General features: G+C 39.2%; 1 protein-coding gene across 3 annotated transcripts in view; it reads right to left on the reverse strand.

Annotated features, from left to right (window-relative positions):
• Positions 1 to 22,082, reverse strand: part of IMMP2L (inner mitochondrial membrane peptidase subunit 2) — an 860,599-nt gene extending 838,517 nt beyond the window's left edge. For 2 of the 3 annotated variants that reach the window (XM_004741947.3, XM_004741948.3), the window contains exons 1-2: positions 22,030 to 22,082; positions 21,429 to 21,501 (exon numbers count right to left, since the gene is read on the reverse strand). The gene's annotated coding sequence lies outside the window, so the exon portion shown is untranslated. Of the gene's footprint in view, positions 1 to 21,428; positions 21,502 to 22,020 lie in introns of all 3 variants that reach the window. The other variant, XM_013051034.2, reaches the window with a different exon arrangement.
• Positions 22,083 to 27,538: the final 5,456 nt, after the last annotated feature.

Consider the following 27,538-nt stretch of genomic DNA (forward strand, 5'->3'; position numbering starts at 1 on the left):
ATAATGAACAACAGAAAAGCCCACTGTAAATGCTAGCTACAGCTCTGTTTTATGTTCAATAGATGAATATCCCACCCCACTTTAATAATTTCTTAGTAGAAATGTCAACTTAAATAGGAAATTTCACCAAACTCACCCTTAAGTAGCAATTTTAACTATATTGCCAACAAAGAAAAAAAAAGGGGGGGGGATAATTGAAACCAGGGATTGCTTGATATTGCAACATTTAGAAGACCTCTCAGAACATCAGGAGGGAGAACTCTATCTGCTGGTAAACGCACTCGGGAGTGATAAGCAGAAATGGGAGCCTCTAACCGGATACCTTCAGCCATCCTCTGCACCATGTCATTGGAATTGTGGAATGGTATTCAACTACAAGTCAGGTAAATACTGGAAAACTCTCAGCTCTGTAACTTCCTAAGTTATGTGAATCCAAATCTTTTCTGGTTTTTTAAGATTTTATTTATTTATTTGACAGAGAGAGATCACAAGTAAGCAGAGAGACAGGCAGAGCAAGAGAAGCAGGCTCCCTGCTGAGCAGAGAGCCCGATGCAGGGCTCAATCTCAGGACCCTGAGATCATGACCCAAGCCAAAGGCAGAGGCTTAACCTGCTGAGCCACCCAGGCGCCCGAGGTGAATCCAAATCTTTAGAGCTAAACACATATAATTATGCCTAAGATCTAATGAGCTGAGAAGCAACCAACCTAATTTTCATCTCTTCCAAGAAGTCTTAGATGAGTACTCTAAACCCCAGCACTGTCACCCACCCCAAACTCCTCTGGTATATGTTAGCCAAACCCTCATTTGGCACCTAGTATTATTAGTTATCTTTTTATAGTTATGTCCATTTTCCCCAACTACACTGGAAGCCCCTAAAGGGTAAGTACCATGTCTCAGTCCTCTCTATAAACCCTAAAGGTCTTAGCATTTGCAGGTGTGAAGTAAACTTTTCTTGAATGTTTGCTTAATTTTAGATATGGTTTATATTACCACCCACTTGTAATCTTGCTGGAGAGACAGTGTGGTATGACTGTGTCAGATACTCCATTCCTTTAAATACCAGTGAGAAACCTAAGAGAGGAACTGGGTGGCCAGAGCGGCCTTTTGGGAGCCACCCAACCATCTGATACAGTACCTCCCTGTATGTGTTACTCTCAAAGAACCAAGTGCCCATCTTATTCTAGAGCCAAGTTGTTAATTTTCTTTCCATGCCCAGTACCAAATGAGAGATCAGAAAACTTGGATTCAGGTCCTAGCCATGTCAATAGCACAGCAATTCATTTCATCTATTTCAGTAAGACCACCTGTAAGGTTCTTTGCTTCAACCATCTGTGATTCTGAGTCTAACATCAGGCCTTTACCTTTCATATCAGAAATCCATGGAATGGCCTCTTTTCCCCACTACTAAAATTACCCCTCTTCCATTCTACACCCCATCATCATCATCATCATCATCATCACTCCCTGCTCCAAGATCATTTCTGACTTCTGCTGCAAGGTTAGTATTTGTCATGAAATCACGTTCACTTCTAATGATGACATGGTTAAATTTCTTGACTGATTTTCATACCTGTGCTCATTTAACAAACACGTGTCACATGGCTGGTTGGATAATACAAGATAAGCTACACACTTGGGGAAACTTCTAATATATTTCTGCTTTCAGCAGCAAAGAGAAGTATAACCCCATTTGTAAATAAGCACAAATAATAATAAATAAAATTATTTTCATACGGGTCACCAAATAGGTTATTATCAGCATAATAGTTCAGTGGCCCTGAGAATAATTCCCTCATCTTTCCAATTTTGTATCAAAGTTAATTTTATTGTTTCATCAACATCAAATGATATTAGGGAACATCACAATGATTGTTATGGTAAATGGCTCAGAAAGAAAATTTAGTAATGATTTTGATATATTTTAGGAAGTATATGAGCTAGATAAAAATACATGAGCCATACAGAAATTCAAAGCAATTTAAATTAATATCTATCAGTTTTGAATAATGAAGTTTTTCAGAATCTAGTACACCTTTGTTTGGCAAAAAACTAATAAGCATATCATTCAGGGCCCTTCCCCTTTCCCAAGCCAAGTAATTGGTTATCCAATTAATTACAAAGAAAAGTGGCAAATTCACCTCTTCAGATGTGTCTATTAAAAAGAGCCATAAAAAAAATCACAGATGAAAGGTCAGTTTAAAAGTGAGATAGACATAACAGAATCCCCCAGACAATATTTAAAATACTATTTTTCCTTGGCCAAAATTATACCAACATTTTGCTATACTTTGGGTGCTAACTTCAGTACAAACATTAAACAGTCACAAAAAATTTTTTAACTAACAGTACAATGAGGTTTTGTTTCATTTTTAATAAGAATGGAGTGATTGGAAGCCACTCTCAAAATCAGTCAGAAATACTCTTCCACAAATAATTATCAGATCTGTAAACTCTAAAAGAAGCATTAATTGGAAACAGAAAGAAAAACTGTAAGAAACAATTTGACTTTGAAACCAATGGGGAAAAAATTTCATTCCAGTAAAGAATATTCACTTGTGGTATCTAAAATACTGTAGCACTATAATAATACTAAAATAAAAATTTTTGTTAACCTATTTTGTTACCTCAATTAATCTCATACATAAACCTATTTTATCCCATTTTCAAAGACATAAACTAATGCTCACAGTGTACAAGTCTTGCTAAAGTCAAACACACAGTAAACAGCAAAGCTAAATCCACATTATTTAACCCCAAGGCCTGGCATTTAAGCACTATGCTCCCTGCCTCCCACTTAGCTGCCACCCCCAGTAAGTGTTCACCACTCCCAATAAACATAACAAGAGTTATTTATTTCACAACCACTGAATACACAATTAGTTCAATCCACTATATAAAAGGTAAGTGCTCAAGTCTCATTAATTTCTAATAAATTTCCAAATGTAAAAGGGGTACTAAAGGGAGAAAAGTACAAATCTTTATCTCCAACATCAATTAATAGAAAGACATCACTAGAGTTGTCTGTCAACCTAACAAGTACTGAAAACTCTTATTATCCTGCTATCTATTCAGCCCTCTGAATCGGCTCTCAGAATCTAAAATTTCACTGTTTAAAGAAAAGAAAGCTGGAAGATATGTGCATTCCAAAACAATGTACTCTTTTGCAATTTCCCTTCTATATTTATTACCCAGATCTTTAAACATTCAACTAGGAGCTAAACCAATTCAACAGCATATATAAAATATAAAATTGGAAATGCCACAAAATCAACATGACCTTTAAAGTGTAACATTTTCCACAATCATTTACTTAATAGTAGAAAAACATTTTATAGTGTTTAAAGCATAGTCTTCATGTGTAATATTTTCAGCAAACATAAAAGCAAATACAGAACAAAGTACTTAAAAATCAACCACATTTTTTAAACAAAAACTGCAATTAATTTTAAACCACCACTTTTTCTGCAGTAGTTACATTATCAAACATTCATAACCATATTGGTATGCTTCACTTTTAAAATACAGAGCTGACAGAACCGTCACCCAAGCCCAGTCACTTTCTATAATTTGTAAGGCCGACCAGTATGACTGATTTTCCCCTAATTCAGCCATATCAGTTTACTTGAGAACTAAAATAAACCTCAGAACAAGGGCCAAGATGAGCCCTCTCTGTAAGGCAACAGGACCACCTTGATTAATTCCAAGGCACTGATCTCAACATAATGTTTCTAACCAACCAGACTCCTCAGTCAAAGATACTGAAAGCAAAGATAATAATTCGGTAGTCAATATTACCATAAAATTAAATTTTATGTAAGAGCAAATCTAGTCTTCTATCTTCAGATCCAATCATATATTTGTTAAAAGTAAAAGATATGCAAATAGATGCTAATGGGATGGCAAACTTTCCCCAAGAGAGAATCACACTTGAGATAAATCACCACTCTCACAATTTTAATTCCATAAGTAGCAATCGTTGAGAATATATCTTTCCCCTTTGACTACTTTGATTAAGTAGTTTCAGCAGAAGCTGATCAGAAAACACTTTTTCTCAGATTTTTTTTTTTTTCCCTGCACCACTACTACCAGGAGATTAAAATTAGCAAGACAGATGAAGTCAGAATGCACATCATCCCCATGTACTGCCTTCAACACCTGAAAATTAGGAAGAAAAAGAGATCAAGGAAACAAACAGAGCAATCTAATGCCTGGCTACAGGACAAATTCTATCTTTAAAATTGAGTATGTTTCTATCAACTCTATGAATTCAGGTCTTTAATGAAAAGGTGATAGCATGCAGAGAAAAAACAGTGCCATATCAGCCAAGCAACTAAATTAGATACCTCACCTTTCACAGAGAAAATCAATAAGGCCCAATGAATTTATACTGCACTGATTTATTTAGGGAAAAACTCTGAAATACAATGTCTTTAGCTTTTTGTATACTAAACATATTCTGCTCCATTGGCTGGAAGCAATATAAAAAAAGATGGCCTCTGGCGCAGAGGGCAACTCTGCCCTCTGTAAGAGAGAAGCAGAACAAGATGAAAGAAAAGGAGCTGGGTAGGAGGGATTTTCCAGTCGACATACGTAAAAATAATGGTTTTTTACAGGGAAAGGAATGTAAGGAAACAATCAGCTTTGGTAGAAAAAAATTCTCAGAAGGACTAAAGGAGCCCTGAAAGTGGTTTACACCCCCAAAAAAACAAGGGTGAGACAAACTTAAGTAGGAAAAATGTGAGTCAACATTCAAAGAAAAGCATGTGATGGGATTCTGTCCCAGCACCTTCCCTCGCTACACCTTCACTTGTGCTACTCCTTCAGCCTAGACTTTCCTTCCAACCTCTCCACTCACTTAATGCCACAGTCTCCTAATACAAGTGTAGAATCTATTTTGTGAAGTCACAGGCAATTTCCAACCTCTTACACTCCACCCTATCACACCCAAAGCTTTGTTTATATCTCACTGTGGACACTTAGATTATATTCTGAATCACACCCATTTATTTTACATATTCATCTTCCCCACCACTATACCTAGGGGTTCTCATGGAGGGGTGGATAGGTTATCTTTTTTAAATTGTGGTAAAATTTACCGTATTAACTGTTCTTAAGTGTACAGTTCAGTAGTGATAAATACAGTCACATTATTGTGCAACCAATCTCCAGAACTTTTCATCTTATAAAACCGAAACTCTGTACCCATTAAACTCCTTATTCCTCCCTACCCCCAACTCCTGAAAACCATCATTCTACTTTCTACGAATCTGACTATTCTATGTACCCCATATAAATGGAATCATACAGTATTTGTTTTCTTGTGAATGGCTTATTTCACTTAGTTAATGTCATCAAGGATCAACCATTTTGTAGCATTTCAGAATCTCCTTCCTTTTTAAGGCTGAATAATATTCCATTATATGTATATACCACAGTTTCTTTCTCCATTCAACTAACCGTGGACACCTGGGTTGCTTCCAACTTTTGGCTATTGTAATTAATGCTGCTACGAACACGGTCGTTGAGACTCTGCTTTCAATTTTTTTTTTTTTAAGATTTATTTGTTTGAGAGACAGAAAGCATGAGCAGGAGAGACAGAGGGAGAGGGACAGAATCTCAAGCAGAGTCTGTGCATGGAGCCTGATCCGGGGCTCAATCCCAGGACCCTGAGATCATGACCTGACCAAAACCAAGTGGTGGTCACTTAACCGACTATGCTACCCAGGGACCCCCACTTTCAATCCTTTTGATATATTTGCAAAAGTGGAACTGCTAGATCATATGAGAGGTCTATTTTCAATTTTTTAAGGAATTGCCATACTGTTTTCCATAGTGTCTATACCATTTTACATTCTTATAAAGAGTGCACAAGAGTTACAATTTCTCCACATCCTCACCAATACTTTTTAATAGCAGCTAGCCTAATGAGTGGGCATTCATAGTGTCTCATTGTGGTTTTCATTTGCATCTTCCTAATGATTAGTGACACTGGGCACATTATCATGTTTTTATCAGCCATTTATATATCTTCTTTGGAGAAATATCTACTTAAATCTTTTGTTCATTTTTTTTTTAAAGATTTTTTTCTTTATTTATCTGACAGAAATCACAAGTAGGCAGAGAGGCAGGCAGAGAGAGAGGAGGAAGCAGGCTCCCTGCAGAGCAGAGAGCCCGATGTGGGGCTTGATCCCAGGACCCTGGGATCATGACCTGAGCCGAAGGCAGCGGCTTAACCCACTGAGCCACCCAGGTGCCCTTTTGTTCATTTTTTAATTAGGTTATTCTGTTGTTGTTGTTGAGTTCTAGGAGTTTTTATGTACTCCGAATATTAATCCCTTATCAAATAACCTCCTATCAAATGAACCACTAAGTTTTTTTTTTTAATTTACCTTTCTATTCCCTAATTTTCCAGAGTAGATTATATGTAATACAGAAATACATGTTGAGTTGAATGTGTGTCTTCTTTTTAAAAAAAATTTTTGTATAATGTAAAATTCAAAATATCCAAAAAGGGGTATACAATAGAAAATAAGACACTCTCCCATCCCTGTTCTCCTGCCACCCACTGGAGGCATTTTCCTCTTTCTAATAATTCCCTCCAGAGAAATTCTGTGCATATACAAGAAAATATGTATCTTAATTTATTTTCCTCCAAAATATTAACCACCATTATTCACTGTTCTGCACCTTTTTTTGACTTACCAATTATTCCATTTCAGCATAAACTGCCTTATTAACAACTACTACATATCTACTAAATGTCCCATAATTTGTTTGTCCAATCCCCCAAGAATGGGAACTTCGGTTGTTTTTTATTCCTGCAAAGACTATCTCTAAATATATATTATTTCATCCAAGTACAAGACCTGTAGAATAAATTCTAATAAGAAATCAAATGATATGTGTATTTTAAGTTTTGATAACTATTTCCAAATTGGTCTCAATGAAACCTGCAAAAATCCCATTAGCAATGATGACCCTGCCTATTTCTCTATACCCTCAATAGCACATCATGTTCTCAATTTTTTTGTTTCTTTGCCAGTCTGACAGACTACTAAGTTGAATATTTGTGTCATTCACAATCCAACCTCAATCTACATGTCCCATGGACTTTTACTGTAGTCAAATAGTTTCTCGTTGGCTCTAAATTTAGGAAGAAGGTCCTTCCTCTATGTCTTTGTTCAAACCATATCTTTTATGTTGAATGTTCTTTCTTCCTTCAAAGGTTAGTTCCAGATGATCTCTCTGCTCTTTCCACAAACACAAAACCACAGACTGATGCAAGAACTATTTAGTGTGAGTCTCTTATATTATATAAAAGCAAATGAATTTTGTGCTATGGGAGATCAGAGCAAGGAAAAGTCAACCTAGAACAGACAGTGGCCTCAATAACTTTAAGCTATATTGGCATACCTGGATTTACTGTGCTACTCTTTATCATTCTTCAAAGATACTGCTTTTTTTTTTTTTTAACAGATTGAAGGTTTGTAGCAGCCTTGCATCAGGCATATCAGTGTCATTTCTTCAACAGCATTTGCTCACTTTACATCTCTGTATCCCATTTTGGTAATTCTCACAATATTCTCACAAACTTTTTCACTATTATTATATTTATTATGGTGATCTGTGATCAGTGATCCTTGATGTTACTATTGTAATTGCTTTGGAGCAATTACAAGCAATTTGGAGCAAGCACGACAAATCATGCCCAGAAAAGACAGTGAATTTAACCAATAAACGTGTGTGTTCTGACAGCAGATGTGGTGGAAATAGCACTTTGTCATGTGTTTGGCCGTATAATATATTTTGAAGATAAAAAAGAACTCTAAATCAGTAGAGATATAAAAAAATAAGGTTGCTATATAATAAAAATGTTAATAATAAAGGACATGACTATAAAGAGTTTTATCTTGAGGGGCGTCTAGGTGGCTCAGTTGGTTAAGCAACTGCCTTCAGCTCAGGTCATGATCCTGGAGTTCCAGGATCAAGTCCCACATGGGGCTTCCCTGCTCAGTGGGGAGTCTGCTTCTCCTCTGACCTCTCCCTCCTCATGGGCACTCTCTCTCCCAGTCTCCCTCTCTCAAATAATTAAATAAATAAATCTTTTTTGAAAAAATAAATAAGAATAAGAGCTTTATCTTGAACTAAACAACATTGACATTCTCAAACTCGGAAGTGTAGAGTTTTCTCTAGCCATAATGCATGAGTATGTCATTGACCACTCCTCTAAGTATTCTAAACTAGAAGGACACCTTGAAACTAGAATTGTATTTAATATATCACTTGCCTCAAGATTTCAACCCCAGAAGACCATCTGTATTCTCTTTCCCCAAAATCTTTCTACCTAACTCTGCCTTGCCCTCATTGCTTCAGTCACATAGAGACCGGTCACAAGAACTTTAGAATCTAGCCTTTTCTCATCACAAAGAGTAAATAATGTGTCTCTGAATCCATACAGAAGGTGGCAATATAATTCGTTCTTTTGGAGAGAGGACTAACATCTCAAACTGACAACTACGTATTTAGTATGATTAGGAGCCAAGCACACATGCTGAATATCCCAAAGTATAGATGTTTTTAATAAGAAAAAAGAAGGTTTAATCAACAAGATATATTCAGAGAAAAAAAATGCATTTTTTTCTCAGACACACTCAAATAACCATCTTTTCAGCAGTATCACCTTCTTAAACCCAAATCATTCTTCCCCTTTAGTACTTGTCCGCAAAACGAAAAAAAAAAAAAAAAGAAGAATTAAGATATAATAACTAAGTACAACTCATTAAATGATTAATTCCTTACATTTCTTTAGAACAAGTTAAAATTTACATAGGATTTTGGGTTGCTTGGGTGGCTCAATCGGTTAAGCATCTGACTCTTGATTTCAGCTCAGGTCATGATCTTAGGGTTATGAGATTGAGCCCCACATCCAGCACGGAGTCTGTTTATGATTCTCTCCCTCTCTCCCTCTCTCTCCTTCTTCCTTTGCCCCTTACCTCACTCTTTTTCCTTCTTTCACGCTCTCTAAAAAAAATATTTACATAGGATTTTAACCAGTAGCTCATATAGTGCTCAAAAATAACCTATAAAGTACAAGTTATCTCCACTTCTCAAAAAAAAAAAAAAAAAAAAAAAAGACATTCATGGGTACCTGGATGGCTCAGTCAATTAAGTGTTCACCTTCGGCTCAGGTCATGATCCCAGAGCGCTGGGACTGAGCCCAGCAAAGGGATACCTGCTCAGCAGGGAGTCTGCTTCTCCCTCTCCCTCTGCCGCTCCCCCTGCTTGTGCTTTCTCTCTCTCTGTCAAATTAATAATAAAATCTTTTTAAAAAATGAAATTCAGAGACAAAAAAAAATTCACGTTCATATTGCTGATAGAGCTAGCACTCGAATAAAACCACATTCTTTTCACCATACAGCACCTCTTTAAAGTCTAGAAATTTATAATTAATATCTATTTTTTAAGTTTTAAAAGAAAGGTTTTAATGAAATGTTTAGAATATTAACATCATGCAGTCATATACACGTCTCAAACTATCAATCTCAAACTATTACTGTCATAACTTGTGTGTGCAGACTATAGAACTTCTCTTACACATGAGAAATAGACTCATAAGAAAGCTAATTTATGAAATGCCTCAAACTATCCTTATATAATGATACAAAATAGTTATTATTAAACAAAACTAAATAATAATTACTCAGTACTTGGGGCACCTGGGTGGCTCAGTGGGTTAAAGCCTCTGCCTTCGGCTCGGGTCATGATCCCAGGATCCTGGGATCAAGCCCTGCATCGGGCTCTCTGCTCAGCAGGGAGCCTGCTTCCCTTCCTCTCTCTCTGCCTGTCTCTCTGCCTACTTGTGATCTCTGACAAATTAATAAAATCTTTAAAAAAAATTAACTCAGTATTTGAATCTGACACTAATAAAATTCATTAAAAAATGAACTCTTGGAAAAACACCAAAATGCTTTAAATAATCTGCTAAACGAGGAAAACTAAAATTTAAGGAAATAAGGCTCCATACTGTATGATTCTAACTACATGACATTCTGGAAAAGGCAAAATTATGGAGATAGTAAAAAGATCTATGGTTGTCAGGGGGTAGTGAGGAGAGATGGATGAATAGGCAGAATATGGTAGACTTTGGGGCAGTCAAACTACTGTATGATACTATAACGATACACACATGTTATTACATGTTTATTCAAATGTACATAGAGTGAACCCTCATGTAAATGCTGTGTCAATGTAGGCTCCTTGGTTGTAATAAATGTATCATTCTGGTAGGTACTGTTGATAATGGGAGAAGCTATGCATGTACGCATGTGGGGTACATAGGAAAAATCTGTATTTTTTTGCTGTAAACCTAAAACTGGGCTAAAAAAATTTTACTATAAAAATAACTGGGCTAGGGGCACCTGGGTGGCTCAGTGGGTTAAGCCTCTGCCTTCAGCTCAGGTCATGATCTCAGGGTCCTGGGATCGAGCCCCACATCAGGCTCTCTGCTCAGCAGGGAGCCTGCTTCCCCCTCTCTCTCTGCCTGCCTCTCTGCCTACTTGTGATCTCTCTCTGTCAAATAAATAAATAAAATCTTAAAAAAAAAATAACTGGGCTAAAAAAAATCTATTTTCAAAAATTAAGACAAATTAACTGTGGCATCTCTAATCTTTTCCTAACACATGTTACTCTGTAGGTCCACTATTACCTACTTAGCAAAGAACCTTTGACCATCAACCCTAACAGTCAGCTGAACTCTTCTTTTTATACTCAGTGCTAATCACAATGCCTGCTCTGCCCCTTGCAGCCCGCTCATACTCGAACGTGACATTGTAGACTAAGTCCAAAGACAGGGAGAAAATTTGGTACAGACAACTGACAGAGAAGGCAGGTAATGAAGAAGGAAGCAAAGAGTTCCTAAAGAGGGTAATCAGCAGGAAAGTCCACATGAGAGAACAGAAAGGAGAAAACAATCCTGAGATACTCTGAATTTATTGGTCTACATAATGTGAAAATCGTATGAAATAGATTATTCTAAAATGCAATGTTATAAATGTAACATTGCTGTAACAAATACAACAATGTTACAAACATTTCCCTTCTTTAAAAAAAAAAAAGGCTTTGCTGAACACAATTCTAAAAGTAGAAAAAAAAAGAACTAGAACTTGAAAATGTGTTTACAATGTGTCCTCCAGCTACAAGCAGGATGATTTTTCAAAAGCTGACCATAAATGCTACAAACATTTTTCAAAAAAAAAAGATGTATGAAAGGGTGTGTGTCAAAGTGCCATACAAAGACCTAGCTCTCAAAATAAACTTTTGGATAAAATGGTGAAGATTAAATTTTTATGATTTATTACATGGAAGAAAGATATAAACTTTTATCTTCTGGGCATTCTTCAGCTAAGAAGTCGAAAATTTGGTATGAGTTACCAAACGGGGTGTGGGTACAATGAGATTCTGAAACAGTCATATAGGAATGATTGTGCAGTGTGTGTGCTTGCTTGCTTTGGTCATCAATGAGAACAGGCTAAGCCCCTGACACATCCAAATATGTGAGCCATTTAGGTGAGGCTAAAGGCTATCAGGGCAAATCAGGGCTCCATTGGACGGCTTAGAGATGGTTCCAGAAGGAGCTACCACTCCCATCAATACCATCTGAGCAAATAATGACCCTCTGCATCTGAAATTTCAGGGGAGGCATAAAGACAGGAGTTGTGCTAGTGATCCAATTCAGTTCAGTTAATAGAAATTAAACACCAATGAAGTACCAAGCATTAAGTTTAAAATGCCATAAGACAATGAAGAGTAAGATGTAGTTCCCACTCTAAAAGTTTCCAGTCCAACACAGGGTGAGACACGTCCATACCTCGTACCAAGGCAAAGTAGAGCAAATGCCAAGAAAGAGACATAAAAACAGACATTTCAAGATTTCATCAAGGAGACAGACTACCTTGGATAAAACCTATGGTCACCAGTTGACCAACAGGGTCTTGCTATGGTTACTGTTCATGCTCATAATTTTCTCCCACGAAATAGATGTACCACTTCTATACTAGAAGATGTTAAAGACTTGAAAAATTTATCTGCTACTTTAATGTTTTGCAAATGAATTTCCATAAATTCCTCACTGAAACCCAAAGTTATGCTATGCTGGGTAGAGGCTGTCAACCTGTCAGGCAGCCAACCTCTCAAGATGGTCCCCGACGATACGTGCTTCCTATCCTGTGTCTCACTCTCAATCAGGGCCCATGAGACCACTAAGACATCAAAAATGGTGCTAGGGGACTTCCAAGGATGGGTCATAAAAGGCACTACAGTTTCCACCTTGGTCTCCTGTATGTCACTCTGGGGAAGCCAGCTCCCATAACCTACCAGGGAGGGGCAGCCCCATGGAAAGCTCCTTATGGAGAGAAACCAAATTGCCAACACCAACTTGCCGGCCATGTGATAGGCACTTTGGAAAGGCACCTTGTAGTCCCAGGCGTGTCCTTCAATAATTGCACCTCCTGCTGGCATCTGACAGCAACCACATGAGATCCTGAGCCAGAACCACCCAAACTACTGACCCACCACAAACATAATATAATAAATGATTATTGTTGGGGTGCCTGGGTGGCTCAGTCATTAAGCATCTGCCTTCGGCTCAGGTCATGATCCTGGGGTCCTGGGATCTAGTACTGCATTCAATTACCTGCTTCTCCCTCTCCCACTCCACCTGCTTGTGTTCCCTCTCTCACTGTCTCTCTCTCTCTCTCTCTGTGTGTCAAATAAATAAATAAATAAATCTTTATAAAATGATTATTGTTGCTTTCAGCCACTGAGATTTTGATTATGTTACAAAGCAACAGAGAACTGATGCATGTGAGTCTCCGAGAAACTAACTTATCTACTACCATTTAGGAGTGGGCAGGGAAACCAGGTCTGGAATCTAATCTCTAAGCTTTAGGTTCAGTTTTCTTGCCATTAAACTTACCTCTCAAGTAAAATAGCTATAATACCATAATAATGATCACTTCAGTGTGATTATACCACCAGCACCAATACCAGGATTCTCACAGTTAAAAAAAAAAAAAAAAAAAAAAAAGAGAGAGAGAGAGAGAGGCACAGCATAAGTTCCTATATACTTGACAGACATGATGAGACCTGCAATATCATTGAATTTATGGTATTCCATGGTACTCTGTGGGCTTTTTACTGTTTTCTGGAAGATTTCTGTTTTTTGTTTTTGTTTTTTTAAGATTTTATTTATTTGATACAGAGAGAGAGACCACAAGTAGGCAAAGAGGCAGGCAGAAGGGGAGGAGGAAGCAGGCTCCCCACTGAGAAGAGAGCCCACTGAGGGCTCAATCCCAGGACCCTGGGATCATGACCTGAGCTGAAAGCAGAGGCCCAACCCACTGAGCCACCCAGGCGCCCTGATTTCTGTTTTTTGTTTGTTTGTTTTTTAATGTACAGACTTTAAGAACAAAAACCTATGTAGAGCATTTAATACTCAACAATCATATTACTGACATTGAAAATATTTATATACTTTACAATCTTAATCACAATAAACATCTGTATCATTTTAAACAATATGTCAGACAAGAAATGCTCAATAGCTGATTTTTTAAGGATCTGCATTTTTGCTTTAGGTCTTCAACATTTTAACATTACACAAATGTAGTAAAATAGAACAGCAAAATGTTCATGATAGTGAAATCTTAAGTTCTAATTCATGAAATTGTTACTACCTTACAGGGCAAGGTGACCAGCTCTTAGCCTGTCTACTCCTGGAAAAAGTCAACAGAATATATCATTGTCACGACCACATCTGCATGCAATGTCCCCTGATATAATCACCTCTTTAGACCCACACATTTCTACAAGGTGGGACAGGTTTACTACCATTCCCATTTTCTCAAGGATGATGGGGCTTAGAGCTGTCTAAGTAACTTAACTAAGGACACATGCTGTTAAAAAGAATCATAAAAATCCAACTATATTTTTTTAAAGAAACCCAGCCTATAACTTTTTAGCTCCAAGTCCCAATCTTTTCTTCTGAATTGTATTTTAGCCCAGTGGTTCTCTACCCATGCTGCCATTAGAACACCTGGGGACACTTTGAAAAATATCAGTACCTGAACGTCATCCCCAGAGACTGATTTAATTACTCTGGTCTATTTTGGCCATCGAGCATATAATAAACCAGTAGTGGTAAATTCACAGAAAGCTTAGACTACAAAAGGAGAAACTGCAGATATCTCCCCATGTAAGCTAAAACATCTTTATCTCCCAAAGGTCCCTAAAAGACACAGATAACTTGCAATAAACCAAGTAGAACAGGAGGAAGAAGAGATGAAAAACTCAAACCCATTCTGTCATTCTCATGGGGCCACCAAAATATTTTATTCCCTCAATCCCACTCCTTGAACCTCAGCATCCCATGCCTTAATTCCACTGCAAGTTCTAGCTTGTGTGCCTCCTCTGTGAAGTCTTCAGGATCATTTAGAAGAAAGGCCTTTTTTTTTTTTTTTTTTGCATCCATCTTACTTTGAACCTCTGTAACAGCATATATTGCATAAGTCACTTACTGATACATCCATTGCTCTCACTGACCTGAGGAGTCCTTCAGGGCAGAATCCCTATCACATTCATCCTTCCCACCTTATGTAAGGTTCCATCTTACATAGATAGCCCTGAAGACAGCAGATATTATTAATGAGTATTGCTAAATCAGATCATTTTTAATGTTTGGCTGATAAATTTCCCCTTACCCTCCTAGTACACAGTCCTTTGAAATTTTTCCGTTTTTAATAAATGGGGACTTTTTCCCCCCCCCACAAGTGGATTAGGTCAGAGAATAATTTATAGAAAAAGGCCAGATTTGGAGAGAGCAAGTTAGCAGTGGAACTCTGAGCCAGGAGAAAAAGGGTCAATAGGATATTGAAGGGTGGGGTCATATATGCCTTTTGTTTGTTTCAAAGGGAAGATTAGGCAAAGACAGTGACAATTTGATTTTTACCCACAAAAAAACATGACAAAGAACAGTGATTACAGGCAACCACCTTTTCAACACCTCCCTATGGGGCTCCTTCCTCTCAGCATAAATACATGCTCTCTCTCTCCTCAAAAAAAGCAGTGGGCCACAGTGGTTCTCGTCTTCAGACACATGTTAGAATCCCTTGGTGAGCTCTGAAAATTCTGGACGGAAGACCGATGAGGACAGAATCTCTGAGGAGGGGCCCAGGCACACCTAGGCTCTCCTCTCTTCCTTCCCTCTGACTCATTCCTCTCCCCATGCAGTGTAGTCTCTGCCCCCACCAGTCCAAGGGAATCACTGACTTCCAACAGGCACTTTATAATCTTCACGTACTTGATGATTTAAGCTTAACTGGGTTCTACTTCTTGAAACTCTACAAGTCAGCATGAAAAGCTATGCTTTCTCTTTCCTGCCAGCCCCTCTGGCCACTCCCCTTCAGCAACCATATCTCTGTCTTTGTCTTGGTTTGCCCTTAAAATTTCAATATTCTCCAAGGTTTACTTTGAGTCCTTTTCTCTTCTCTTTTTATGCAGTTCCTCTAAGCCTTTTGTCCTTACCTACACCTTTAACGACTCTCCATAGAGTAAGCACTCAGAAATCTGCATCTCCAGCCTCCACATTCTTCCTGATGCTCCAAGACCTCATATCCAGCCACCTCCTAGACAGCCCCAACTCGCCAAGTTTAAATTGTCCTGCAAGCAATTTAATTACATGTCCCAACCTGAACTCATGAGCTGACCCTCACACCCGCTTCCTCTTCACTTTTCCCTCCCACTATCCATACTGCAGCATCCTCAGGCTCCCATTCCTGTTACATTCAAACAGTCACAAAGACCAACCAATTTTCCCTCTTCCTAAATATTTTTCCAAAAATTTCTAATTTCCAAGTATCCTCACTACGTCCAGCCATGTCTCAGCTCTCAGGTTTCCATTATCCACGCTAATGCACCGTCAGCTCAGGCCTGCAGTCTTCCTCCCCACCCGGCACCTCACTGTCCCTGAATCTACAGCACACCGCTTTCATGGTGACCTTTCACGTCACTCAAAATGTTGCACGTGGCATAGGAAGTATGCCCTGACTTAGCTATCTGGTTTCATCTCCTTTCACTGCTGATTTTGCCCTTCATACTCCAATATAACTGACCTACATATAGCTCCCTGAACACACCAGGCCCTCATAATACCATACAACTATTCATGCCATTAGGCCTGTGTGGAAATGCTTTTTGCTGCTTGTCACCCTGCTCACTTCTACTCAGCTTTCAAGATTCAGCTCAAACACAACCACTGCTAAAATCCTCCTCTGGCATTCCCATCAGGGGTCAAGAGCTCCTGCTAGCCTTGCTTTGCACTTATATCTCCATTAGGGGAAATAGCACATAATATTTGGACTGTTGGTCAAGATGTCTATTGTCCTACTAGACTATAAGATCCTTGATCAAGGACAGTGACTTCATCTTTATATCCTCAGCACAAGTTCAATGTACACAGCAAATAGTTTAAAAGGAAAACAAAGAATTAATGAACTATAGACCAATGAAAGGATAAGAAGATCAACTTTAAGTATAGAAGAAGTCCAGATCCTAGGGAAGTACGGACATCTATGAATAAGTCACACCTATTAAAAAAATAGAAATAAATGATTATTCAGGTATTATCAAGGAAACAAACAACAACAACAACAACAAAACCCAACAAAACAAAAAAAGAACTTATCAATAGGCTAAGCAGGCAATAAGGAGGTAGACAGGAGAGCTAGACCAATAGAGCTGCTAACAAAAGATCAACTGAAAAGCCAGAGATGAAGGTGGTTCTTTCTACTCATCAAATTAAAAAATTCATCCGGCTAAATCCATGGACTGATCAAAAGATTGGCAACTTCTGGGGCCCCTGGGTTAAGCCCCAGTGGGTTAAGCCTCTGCCTTTGGCTCAGGTCATGATCTTCAGGTTCTGGGATTGAGTATGTCAAGCTCTCTGCTCAGCAGGGAGCCTGCTTTCCCTCCCACCACCCCCGCCTGACTCTCTACCTACTTGTGATCTCTTTCTGTCAAATAAATAAATAAAATCTTAAAAAAAAAAAAAAGATTGGCAACTTTCTCTGTCAGTTCACCACTCGTCCCCTTTGTCATTAATCTCCATAGCCTTTTCCCAGCCCCCACTACTAAATCCCAGATTCCCAAATTCCAGATCCCTCTGCTGGAGCCACAGGTCCTACCAGTGGATTAGTCTGAGATATAAGGCAGGGGTTAGGAGGTTGGCCATCTTTGTTCTTGTGGCCAGGACCTAGAGAAAAGAAATGAAACTACTATTTACTGAGGGCCAATTCTGTACTACATATTGTGCTACTTAAAAACACTCACTAAACCTCAGAGTAACCATGAGTAATTATCCCATTTCACAGATGAAGAATTTGTATCCAAGATCACAGGTAAGTAATCACAGAGCCTACCTGAAGACCCAGAGATAACAGTATTTCTATACTCCCGACTACCTCAAAATGAAGAGAGATGTGGTCTAGCTATTTTAGGTGGCACCTCAGAATATATCACTCTCCAAAACACTATTATAACTTTTGGCTAAAGTCTATAGTATACCACTAATAATGGGCATACAATGAGTTAAAATAGCTTTGGTGGAGGACCCGGGTGGCTCAGTGGTTTAAGTGTCCAACTCTTGATCTCAGCTCAGGTCTTAATCTCAGAGTAGCTTTTTTTAAAAAAACAAATAACATAACATAAAATAGCTTTGGGGTCCTGATCTGGGAACCTAAATGCCATTTGTTATTTTATTCCTGTAAGTACACTGTTCCACATTACAAACAAAAATGGACTTGAAAGTTAATTTCTAGAATACAATGGGCTAATCTTTAGCAAGGCTTTTAAGAATATTTTTCTTCCACAAAAAAAAAAAAAAAAAAAAAACGCAAGGATAGAAACGATTTTACCTTGTTAACTTGTAAGAACAATGACACTAGAAGACACCTGTGGGAAGCATGCTTATCTGACCAGGTGCTCGTTCATAGTGTGCTGTCGTTTGAATAAAACATCACCCTAAACCCTACAGACCCAGACCTTATGATAGAATGCCACAAACTACACCAGTACAGCTGATATGCCTATAATCTACTGACAAAATGTACTCCTTAGCAAAGTGAAACCAGATGTCTGGTGTAAAAATCTGATGTCTGTGGACTTGTCTTTCTTGGCTTCCAGAGCTGTATTAGACACACTAAACACACAGCTTAGCTGTATATTAAACCCACAAGTTGGCAAAATCATGACAGTTTGGACATGAAGCATCAGCATTTTTATTGTAATTCTTATAAACCAAAGACATTTCTGAAATAGAAATCCTAAATTTAAGCACTCAGCTAAATGCGGTACTATGTCTTTCCCACGTTGGGAACAGTGTCAGAGCTTTTTAAACACATTTATAGAAACTCCTTCCCTTCATTTTTCAAGCTGACACTCGTTAGACATGGCTGTGGAATGATTACAAGGCGGGAATGGGGAGAGGGGATTCAAACCACTTCAGGTGCCAGTGTTATCCCAGAAATTTGAGGATCAGATTTAACAGGTGATCACTATGAAAATGCAAACACCCACCTGCAGGAATGTTGAGTATGAGATCCCTTGCTTCAGTTGCAAAGAGGATAATTAAGAATGTGATAGGTGACCAAATAAAAAGGGAGGGAAATTAAGTTAGTATCTGTAAGCCAGATGCTGTCTTTTTGCTTACTTTTTAATATACTCATTGTTCTGTTTTGACAGGTGAGAAGTTAGGGAGTAGAGTTTTAACTGGCACAAAGTCGCAGAGCGAATGAGATAAGAGCCAGGACTAGAACCCATTTCTTTTTTTTTTTTTTTTAAAGATTTTATTTATTTATTTTTCAGAGGGAGAGCGAGAGCGAGCACAGGCAGACAGAGTGGAAGGCACAGTCAGAGGGAGAAGCAGACTCCCCGTGGAGCAAGGAGCCCGATGTGGGACTCGATCCCAGGACGCTGGAATCATGACCTGAGCCGAAGGCAGCTGCTTAACCAACTGAGCCACCCAGGCGTCCCATAGAACCCATTTCTAGAAGACTCTAAAAGACATGTCACTTCTACATGGGGACTGGGGATGGAACAAGGAGTGGTGGTACATAGCCAAGAATATGGAGGTAAAAGGCAGACATTTACAGTTTTGCCAAATAGTAACATATAACATGAAACAAAGTTGAAGAAACACAAATCGTTGAAAGGGTTCCTCTGAGAGTTCATAAGAGACTCACTTTCTACCTTTTATATCCCTGCAAGACTCATTTTTAAATAACGTTTTTTAATCTTATATAACCTTTGTAACCAGAAAAAGTTATCTTAAATAAAAAATAAGGTTAAATGTACAGAAACTCATACAAGTAAACAATCTAATATTTATTAAGTGCATTATCCTTAACACTCCATGTTTTCTCATCTTATGTCATCTTTATGGAACAATCCAAAATATTATCCTCATCTGATCTTTATACTGTTATATTTAATACACTGCAAAATGACTACAAAGCTATAATGGTGCTCCAATTGCTCTTAAGGGTTAACCCGTCTCAAGCTTATGCACTCCTTACTTGCTAACCTCAGTCCCTTGGTCTGCAGCCAAACTAACCTACTTTCTTGAGATTTGCAAACCGCTGGCCTTGAGGAGTGAAGGACTAAACTTTCCCAGAAGATAATGCCTAATCACATTTGAAAACAGCTGCTGCTGATGCCAGCAAGTCTGTTCCGGATCCTGTCGACCTACCAATTACCACCTGGGCCCCAGCTTCTCCTGCACGTAGGGCCCCCTGCCCCGTCTGTCACATCTTCCCTTTTAAAACTCTTCAGCTTCACCTGGACTGGGAAGGTGGTCTTTGGGACATTAGTCCACCATCCTCCCAGGTTGCCAGCTTCCCGAATAAAATAGTCTTTTCTTTCCCATTTGTCTCTCACCTAGCTCTCAAGTATTGATTTTCAAGCTGCCAGCAGCCAAACCTGAGTTCGCAACTGATTCTCTGTCCAGTAACACTATTCTAAAACAGGACACAAATCACCATGGTCAGTAATCCTTGAAAGTTTATCACTGAAAGTACTAGAAGGCAGAAAAATAGTACTGTCCCCCACAACACGTACAGACCTGCACATAACTAAGATCAATAGGACAGGGAAGGGCTTGTACATTAAATACTCAAGTACTCCAAAAACCTACAGAAAACTGGAGAAAGGCCTGCTCCAAATGGCCATCTCCAAACCCAGTCTCATTTTACCATCCTACTAATGTATCAGTGTCCCACACCTTGGCGGGAAAAGAATAAATAACTACTGCATCAATGAATGAACCATCATCAATAAACAACTATTTTCTGGTTTTACATAAATTATATGGCTATCTATCACTTGAGTCCAGACAAATAAGGCAGATTCAGAGCATAGGCAGCCAATGTCAATTTGACACAGAGGTTAATTCTAGCTTTCCTCTGTAAGTATCCAAGAATGGTTTGCAACATTCTTGCTTGTGGCTAACCTGAATTCTAGCTAATTTAAAATGTTTGTTGATACAGGACACATAGGATACAGAAGGTATTCCCAACCTTCGGAGAGGGGCTGTTTCATTTCACCAGTAAGAAGGTAGAAGGAGTGGTATATTGGAGAACTGACGGGAAATTTGCACAAAAGAACTGTTGAAAGAGATCACATTGAAAATCACAGCAAACCTCCAAGGGCTTCAGTGTGCTGTTTGGCTACTTTTCAGAAGTGAATAGAATATGTGAGGGGTATCAAAGTGAAAGTCAAGAGTAAAAGGCCCAGCCTGGTAATGAAAACCTCGACACTGAAAAAAACAAAAACAAACAAACAAAAAATCTTCCTCTATGAGCTTGTGAGAAGATCCTAAAAGGATTTCAACAGGTATCACCTCGCTAATTAATTTTACCCTTTGGCGTTCTAAAGAATTTTTACAGGAGTCCCTTTTTATAAAATGCAAAGATCCGTGGGTGGAGGTCCTGTCCATAATTGAGCAGGGTCCTGAATCTTCAATACTTAGTCTCTGGGATTAATCAAAGTTAGCTTCGAGTGAGACATGGCCTGGAGAGAGACAACCCCAAGACCCACGTTCCAAAGACGGGAAGGGTAAAGACAGTTCTATCAGGTCAAATGGCTAAAAGGGATCTTTGCCAAGCCGCCAAACTCCCAGCCAAAGCTACAGATTCCAGGCCTGAAAAAACTCTTGGGTTTGGAGCCTGTGACCCTTGAAAGTGGGCCTCAGGTTCCTGATGAAATGGAAGAAACTGGCCCCTAAATCCCCCAGGGGCAGTTGTGGATCTGGATTTTTCTCTCCCTTGGTCTTTCTTCCTACAGCCCTAGCTCCTTCCACCCCTGATCATTCCTTACTTACCCTTTCTCCCGTTCGTCCTCGGTGAGAAGGGGTAAGTGGTTATTTTGTGCCCTCGCCCAATTTGGCCAAAACCCTAAAAGTAAAAATGACAAGAGACAGGTGCTTTAAAACCCTGGGGTTCAAGCCTCAGGGACTCCCACCACAAGCCCAACAGTTCAAGGCAGAGGACAGCGCGTCCCCAACAGCGCTCCCTCTCACGGCCAGGGCTTGGAGCCCGAGTCGTCCCCTACGAGGGGGACGAGGAGAGGGCGCGATCGGGGAGTGCCCACTTGGCGGGGAAGAGCGAGCCGCCTCCCGGCTAGGTGTCGCCGCGGCTAGGCGCCGGTTTGCAACCATGGTTAGCCAGAGGAGTAGGCGGCAGGGCCGGCGGCCGCGCGGGGCCTCAGATAAACACGCGCACGCACACATGCTCGCGACACCGCAGGACTCGGGGCCGAGCAGCCCTCAACCTCCCAGCAATTCCCGCCCCGCCTGGAAACGACTCCCCCGTTAGGGTCCCAAGCCCCGGGGACCGCCAGAGGCCGGCGGCTGAGCACCCACCCACCCCCTCCATCCTCTCAGAACCCCCCCCGAACCGCCACCGGGCTCCCACCCTCCGCACCCGCTGCGCAGCTCAGCCCAGGGGAAGTCCCCGTGCTAGCCCCGCCCACCGCCGGCGGAAAGCTCCGCCTCCATTCCCTGGCGCGCGGGAGCCGCGCGAAGCTCCGCCCACGGCGGAAAACCGGCACCACCCTCTCCTCCCCCCGCCCCCAGGCTAACGCGGGAGCCCGCCTGGGTTAGACCCAAAACCCGTCGTGGATTTCCAACGGATCAAAGGTAACACTCATTCAGCAAGCAATAGCTGAGCCTTTACTCTAAGGTCTGCACTGTACTAATGACAGAGAGGACAAGAGGGAGCCGAAACTCTGTGAAACTTGGTCTTCAGTTCCTCCCTTATTTTTTTTTTAAGTTTTAAAAAAATATTTTATTTATTTATTTGACAGAGATCACAAGCAGGCAGAGAGAGGGAGGGAAGCAGGCTCCCTGCTGAGCAGAGAGCTGGATGGGGGCTAGATCCCAGGACCCTGAGATCAGGACCTGAGCTGAAAGCAGAGGCTTAACCCACTAAGCTACCCAGGCGTCCATCTCCCTTATTATAGAAGTCAGGAAATGGAGACCCCAGCAGTTGCTGGAGTGTAGGGTTATAGGGGCAAAGAGCTTCTTCAGATTCTCCCTCTGGACACCTTTACTGCGTTTTTTCTACTAAAGTGTAAACAGGAAAACTATTTCAATTTTGCTTTCTCTAGGCAAACCAAAACAAATAATCTAGAACAGGGGGGGTTACTTTGGAAAAGCTGGAATTTCATACCTAAGCTTTTGTCTTCAAGTGGTACAAATTTATGGGTTTATAACAACCTACAAACAAAATGGAACCTAAACCTACCAAACAGATATAAAATACTTATTCTCTCTTTTATCTCCCCTTTATATCCCTCTTTATTTCTGTCTTTATCTTGCGAATGATGACAAACTACTCTGCACATTTTCAAATCATTTAATACAAATGTTAGTACCAGATGCTTTTGTTTGAACTTTTGTTCAAAATCAATTCTAAAGGTTTAAGAACCTACTCAGAGACTCAACCTGATAGCTAGAACCCCTGGCATCTCCTGAGAATAAAGTTGCTTTCCTGCAAAGAGGGTATGTGCCAGTTTTGTAGTTTTTCTCATTCATCACTGAAAGAATTACTGTAGGGCAAGTTCTTCTCTGCCAGAGCTTAAGGATTTAATTCCATGTGCACTTAGCTGTGAGGACCACCATCATCAAATAGCATTGGCAACCTGTCTACAAACTCGGTTGCACTCTCTTGTGAAATTAATAAAGGGAAACCTTACTAAAGTGGAGTTGGGAAGCTACAACTGTACCACCCACTCCACATTAATTACAGAACCCCAATAGAGCAATCCTCAACAGGAAAGCATCATCAATGACCGTCCTTAACAGGGAAAGATGTACACTGCATCTCCTACAAGAAATGAGGAACCCAGCCAATGAGAAACCATCATCATTCTATGCTCTTGCTTTTCTCCAATGGGCTTATGTTTGAAAACAACACCTCCAGACTTCCTCCTTCTCCATAAAATAACAGTCCTCTCCTTTGTTTTTTGTATTTGCCTGTGGATTTGCCATAGCTTGCATGTCCAAAACCACTATTCTCTACTATTCCTAAATAAACCCATTTTGTTGATAAAGTGGCTGTTTTATTTTTTAGGTTAACAGTACTAATAATAATCAATATGGATGACCCCAAATTAAACAGATGGAGTTCCTGGCCATTATAGTTGACTCTTTGGAATGGAATGTACATGGATAAATAACAAAGACAAGTATGTGTGATTTTTAGTATAATGAAAGTTAATTGCCATACAAGATGTGTTGCTAAATCTGACTGAACATCGTCACTGAGATTCATCAAATGGGCTTAAGAAGCTGAAGGCACCTAGAAAGGTTATGGTATAGCATATGACGCCAACTATGTGCCATTCTGGAAAAGGTAAAACTATGGAGACAGTAAAAGAAACTGTGGCCGCCAAGGGTTGAGGGACTGGGGGGAGGAAAGAGTAGGTGGAGCACAGATTTTTATTGCAGTGAAAATATTGTGATACTATCAGGGTGATACATAGCATTATACATTTGTCAGACCCTGAAGAATGTACCACCAAGAGTGAACAGTAACCATGCACTATAGACTCTGAGTAACAATGATGTGTCAATGTAGCTTCATCGATTGTAACAAATATACCACTTTGGTGCTGGGATATTGAGAGTTGAGGAAGCTGTGCAAATGGGTCAGGGAATATATTGGCACTCTATACTTTCTGCTCAATTTTTCTGTAAAAGTGCTCTAAAAAATAGTCTGTTAAAAATGAAGCTGGGCTAAATCCTCAGAACACCCCATTTTCTTCAACCCATCAATTAAATTCTAAACTGAATATTTGGCTTTATGTGTGGAGTTGAGATATAATGATTTGTCATTTTATATTCAACTAGTCCTCCATGCAGCATTAATGTCATCAGAGAGAAAATGAATCCTATATGTATTCCTTGCTAAGGTATAAAATTAAAGTATGGTTAGACATGTCTAGTATTCAAGAAGATATTTAAGCAAAGTTAACCTGAAATAATTAAATTTACAAACTCTATGAATATATATATTTCAAATCTATTTCTGTTCACACATATTTATAATTGGTAAGCAAATAGCCCAAGATATCACAGAGGTTTTTAAACTTCTTGGTCTCAAGATTTCTTTATAGTCTTAAAAAGAGAACTTTAAAGAGCTTTTGTTTGTATGGGTTATATATGTCTATATTTACTGTATTAAAAACTAAGACAAAAATTTTAGATATGTGTTTAATTTATTATAATAAACTTTTTTGAATACTGACTACCTTTTTTAAAAAACTCAGTGAGAAAAAAATAGACTTTCTACATTTCTTCAAATCTCTTTACTCTCAGGTTTAAGAGAAACAGGTGAATTCCCATACTCCACTTCTGCATTCAATCTGTTGCAATATGTTGTTACAGCTAGAATATAATGAAGAAAAGCAGCCCTTAGTCAAATTTGTAGTTGAAAAAGGGAAGACTTGCCAACCCCCTAAAAAAGGTCTCAGTAACTTCAAGGGTCCTCCAAACTTACTCTGAGAACTGCAGCCAAATTTTGGATTCATTAAATTCAATATTATGCATTCCCACACCAAAGTCTGCTAACAGTTGAAATTATAGCCCTTCACTTATTCTAAGCTAAAACTCAAATTTGACAGCTCTATCAAACCATCACCTTTCTGAAAGTTTTTTCAAAGCTTTTACTATAGCAACTCTGATGAAACTGATACTCTTATTTGAATACATATGAAAACATTTGAGATTTCATTTATATTCCTCATTTCAAACTTCCTGGGAAATTTTGAATATAAATTGTGCCACCTGGAAAAATGAAACATTGCTATACAGTTATTAATCCAATCTTTCATGTACTTATAATGAAATGTGTACATTTTCTTTTATATAAATAATTTGAAATATATATAATATATATAAAACAAGTAATTATAGTTGTATTTATTACCTAAATAAATACTAGATTCTGAAATTACTGCCATGAAATAAAATTTTAGATATATACTCTCATTTTTACTACAAATAAAATAACATCCATCCAGGTCTGGGGCAGGATATATAGAGTATGAGATATCTTGTGCTACAAAGCCAAGAAATTCATTTATAACAAATAAAGGTGTCAAAAGGTCACAAACACCAAAACTACAGAGTCGCTTTGGCCAGAGATGGGACAATTTGAGCACCAACAAAATAATGAATGCAATTGTCTGAAACATATTGAATATTTAAAAATCCAAGAGCACTTAATGAAACTCCAAAGGTGAGAAAACAAAAACAAAAACAAACAAACAAGTGTGGGCACTTTTGCAAGCAACAAGGGCACTAACTCCATATTCAACGGGAAAGAAAAGAAAGGAAAAGAATGAGAACGCATATTGCCTTTCCCGTTTGAACTGTATTTCAGAAAATCACACCACTGTTGAGGTGAACATGGTTCTTATAATAAATGTGAAATAAGTAAGAGAATTGAGATATTGCAATTTAGCAATCCTTTGTGAAGTAAAAGGTTCAGGCAGCAATCTTCAGTGGATGAAACCATTACATGAAAAGTTCAATGATGTACTTTACAATGGAAATCAGGGTGTCACTACATCTGTCTGATTGTCTAAGTAGTGCTACAGAATGAGACTCCAGACACTGGGGGCCTTCTGATCTGATGCCATCTGAAGCACTCAGCACCCCTTGAAGTCTTCTTGCAAACAAAACAAAATAAAAAACAGAATCTAAGCAGGCCTTAAAATTGACTTCCTATTCACAGGCTTACAGGAAACATGAGGGTTAGAGGAACAAGTTAAATGGCACCATGAAGAAAGTAACAGATAATCTAGAGTGCAAGACAGTCTGTAAAACAACAGACATTATCTTCACAGCAAGTTAGTAACAGGACAAAAAGAAGAGGGAAACAATGAAGAGAAGCTGTAGGTTAAAGACAGGTAGCAACCCAATATACAATAACCTTGTCTGGGTCCTGATTCAAACACACAGCAGTAAAAAGACTTGTAAGACAATCATGGACATTTGACCATGGACTGTTGTTAGACAATGTTGAAGAAATACTGTCATCTTACTAGGTGTAATAATGGCATTGTGTTTATGTAAGAAAATGCCCATCATTTTGCAGAGACATTCCCTGGGACTTGCTCTGAAATACTTCTAACAAGGCTCAGGCTCAGTCCTTAGGCTTCTGCCTTTGGCTCTGGTGGTGATCCAGCTCTGGCTCCCTGCTCGGCGGGAAGCCTGTTTCTCCCTTTCCCACTCCCTTGCATGTGTTCCCTGTCTCACTGTCTCTCTTCCTGTCAAATAAATAAATAAAATCTTTTCAAAAATAAAATAAAATACTTCGAACAAGGAAAGAAGAAAAAAAAGAAGGGAAAGAAGGAAGGAAGGAAGAGAGGGTGCAAAATGGGGATGAGGAAAGGAAGGAGAGAGAGAAAAGAAAGAAAAAGGAAGGAGAAGAGATAAATGACATATATGTGCCAAAATGGGTAATAATTGGGTACCTCGATGGCTCAGTTGGTTAAGCAACTGCCTTCGGCTCAGGTCATGATCCCAGAGTCCTGGAATTGAGTCTTGCATCTGGCTCCCAGCTCCACGGGGAGTCACAAATAAATACAACCTTTTTAAAAAAGTGGGTAATTATTGAGTCTGGTGATGAGTGTACAGGGGTTCATTGGACTTTTCCTCAGCTTTCATATGTGTCTGAAATTTTTTCATAATCCAGCTTTGAAACTAAATGTGACTTGCTTTTGCCCAGATTTCCTGGAAAACAGTGCCTGAGAGAAAGTTACGTGCTAAACCTTTATTGGGTGTGGAGGGGCCAGTCCTAGAAAAGCAAGAGGGAGGGAGGGAGGAACAGGAAGAAGGAAAATGTAGATGGTATGTTACCAGCTGGTTTTAGGTTCACAGTACAGTCCACTACCGACAACTAGGGGGGTTTGGGTCACCAAGCC

Source organism: Mustela putorius, unplaced genomic scaffold, assembly GCF_011764305.1.
Source record: "Mustela putorius furo isolate JIRA1106 unplaced genomic scaffold, ASM1176430v1.1 tig00003845_pilon_pilon_pilon, whole genome shotgun sequence".
Taxonomy (NCBI): Eukaryota; Metazoa; Chordata; class Mammalia; order Carnivora; family Mustelidae; genus Mustela; species Mustela putorius.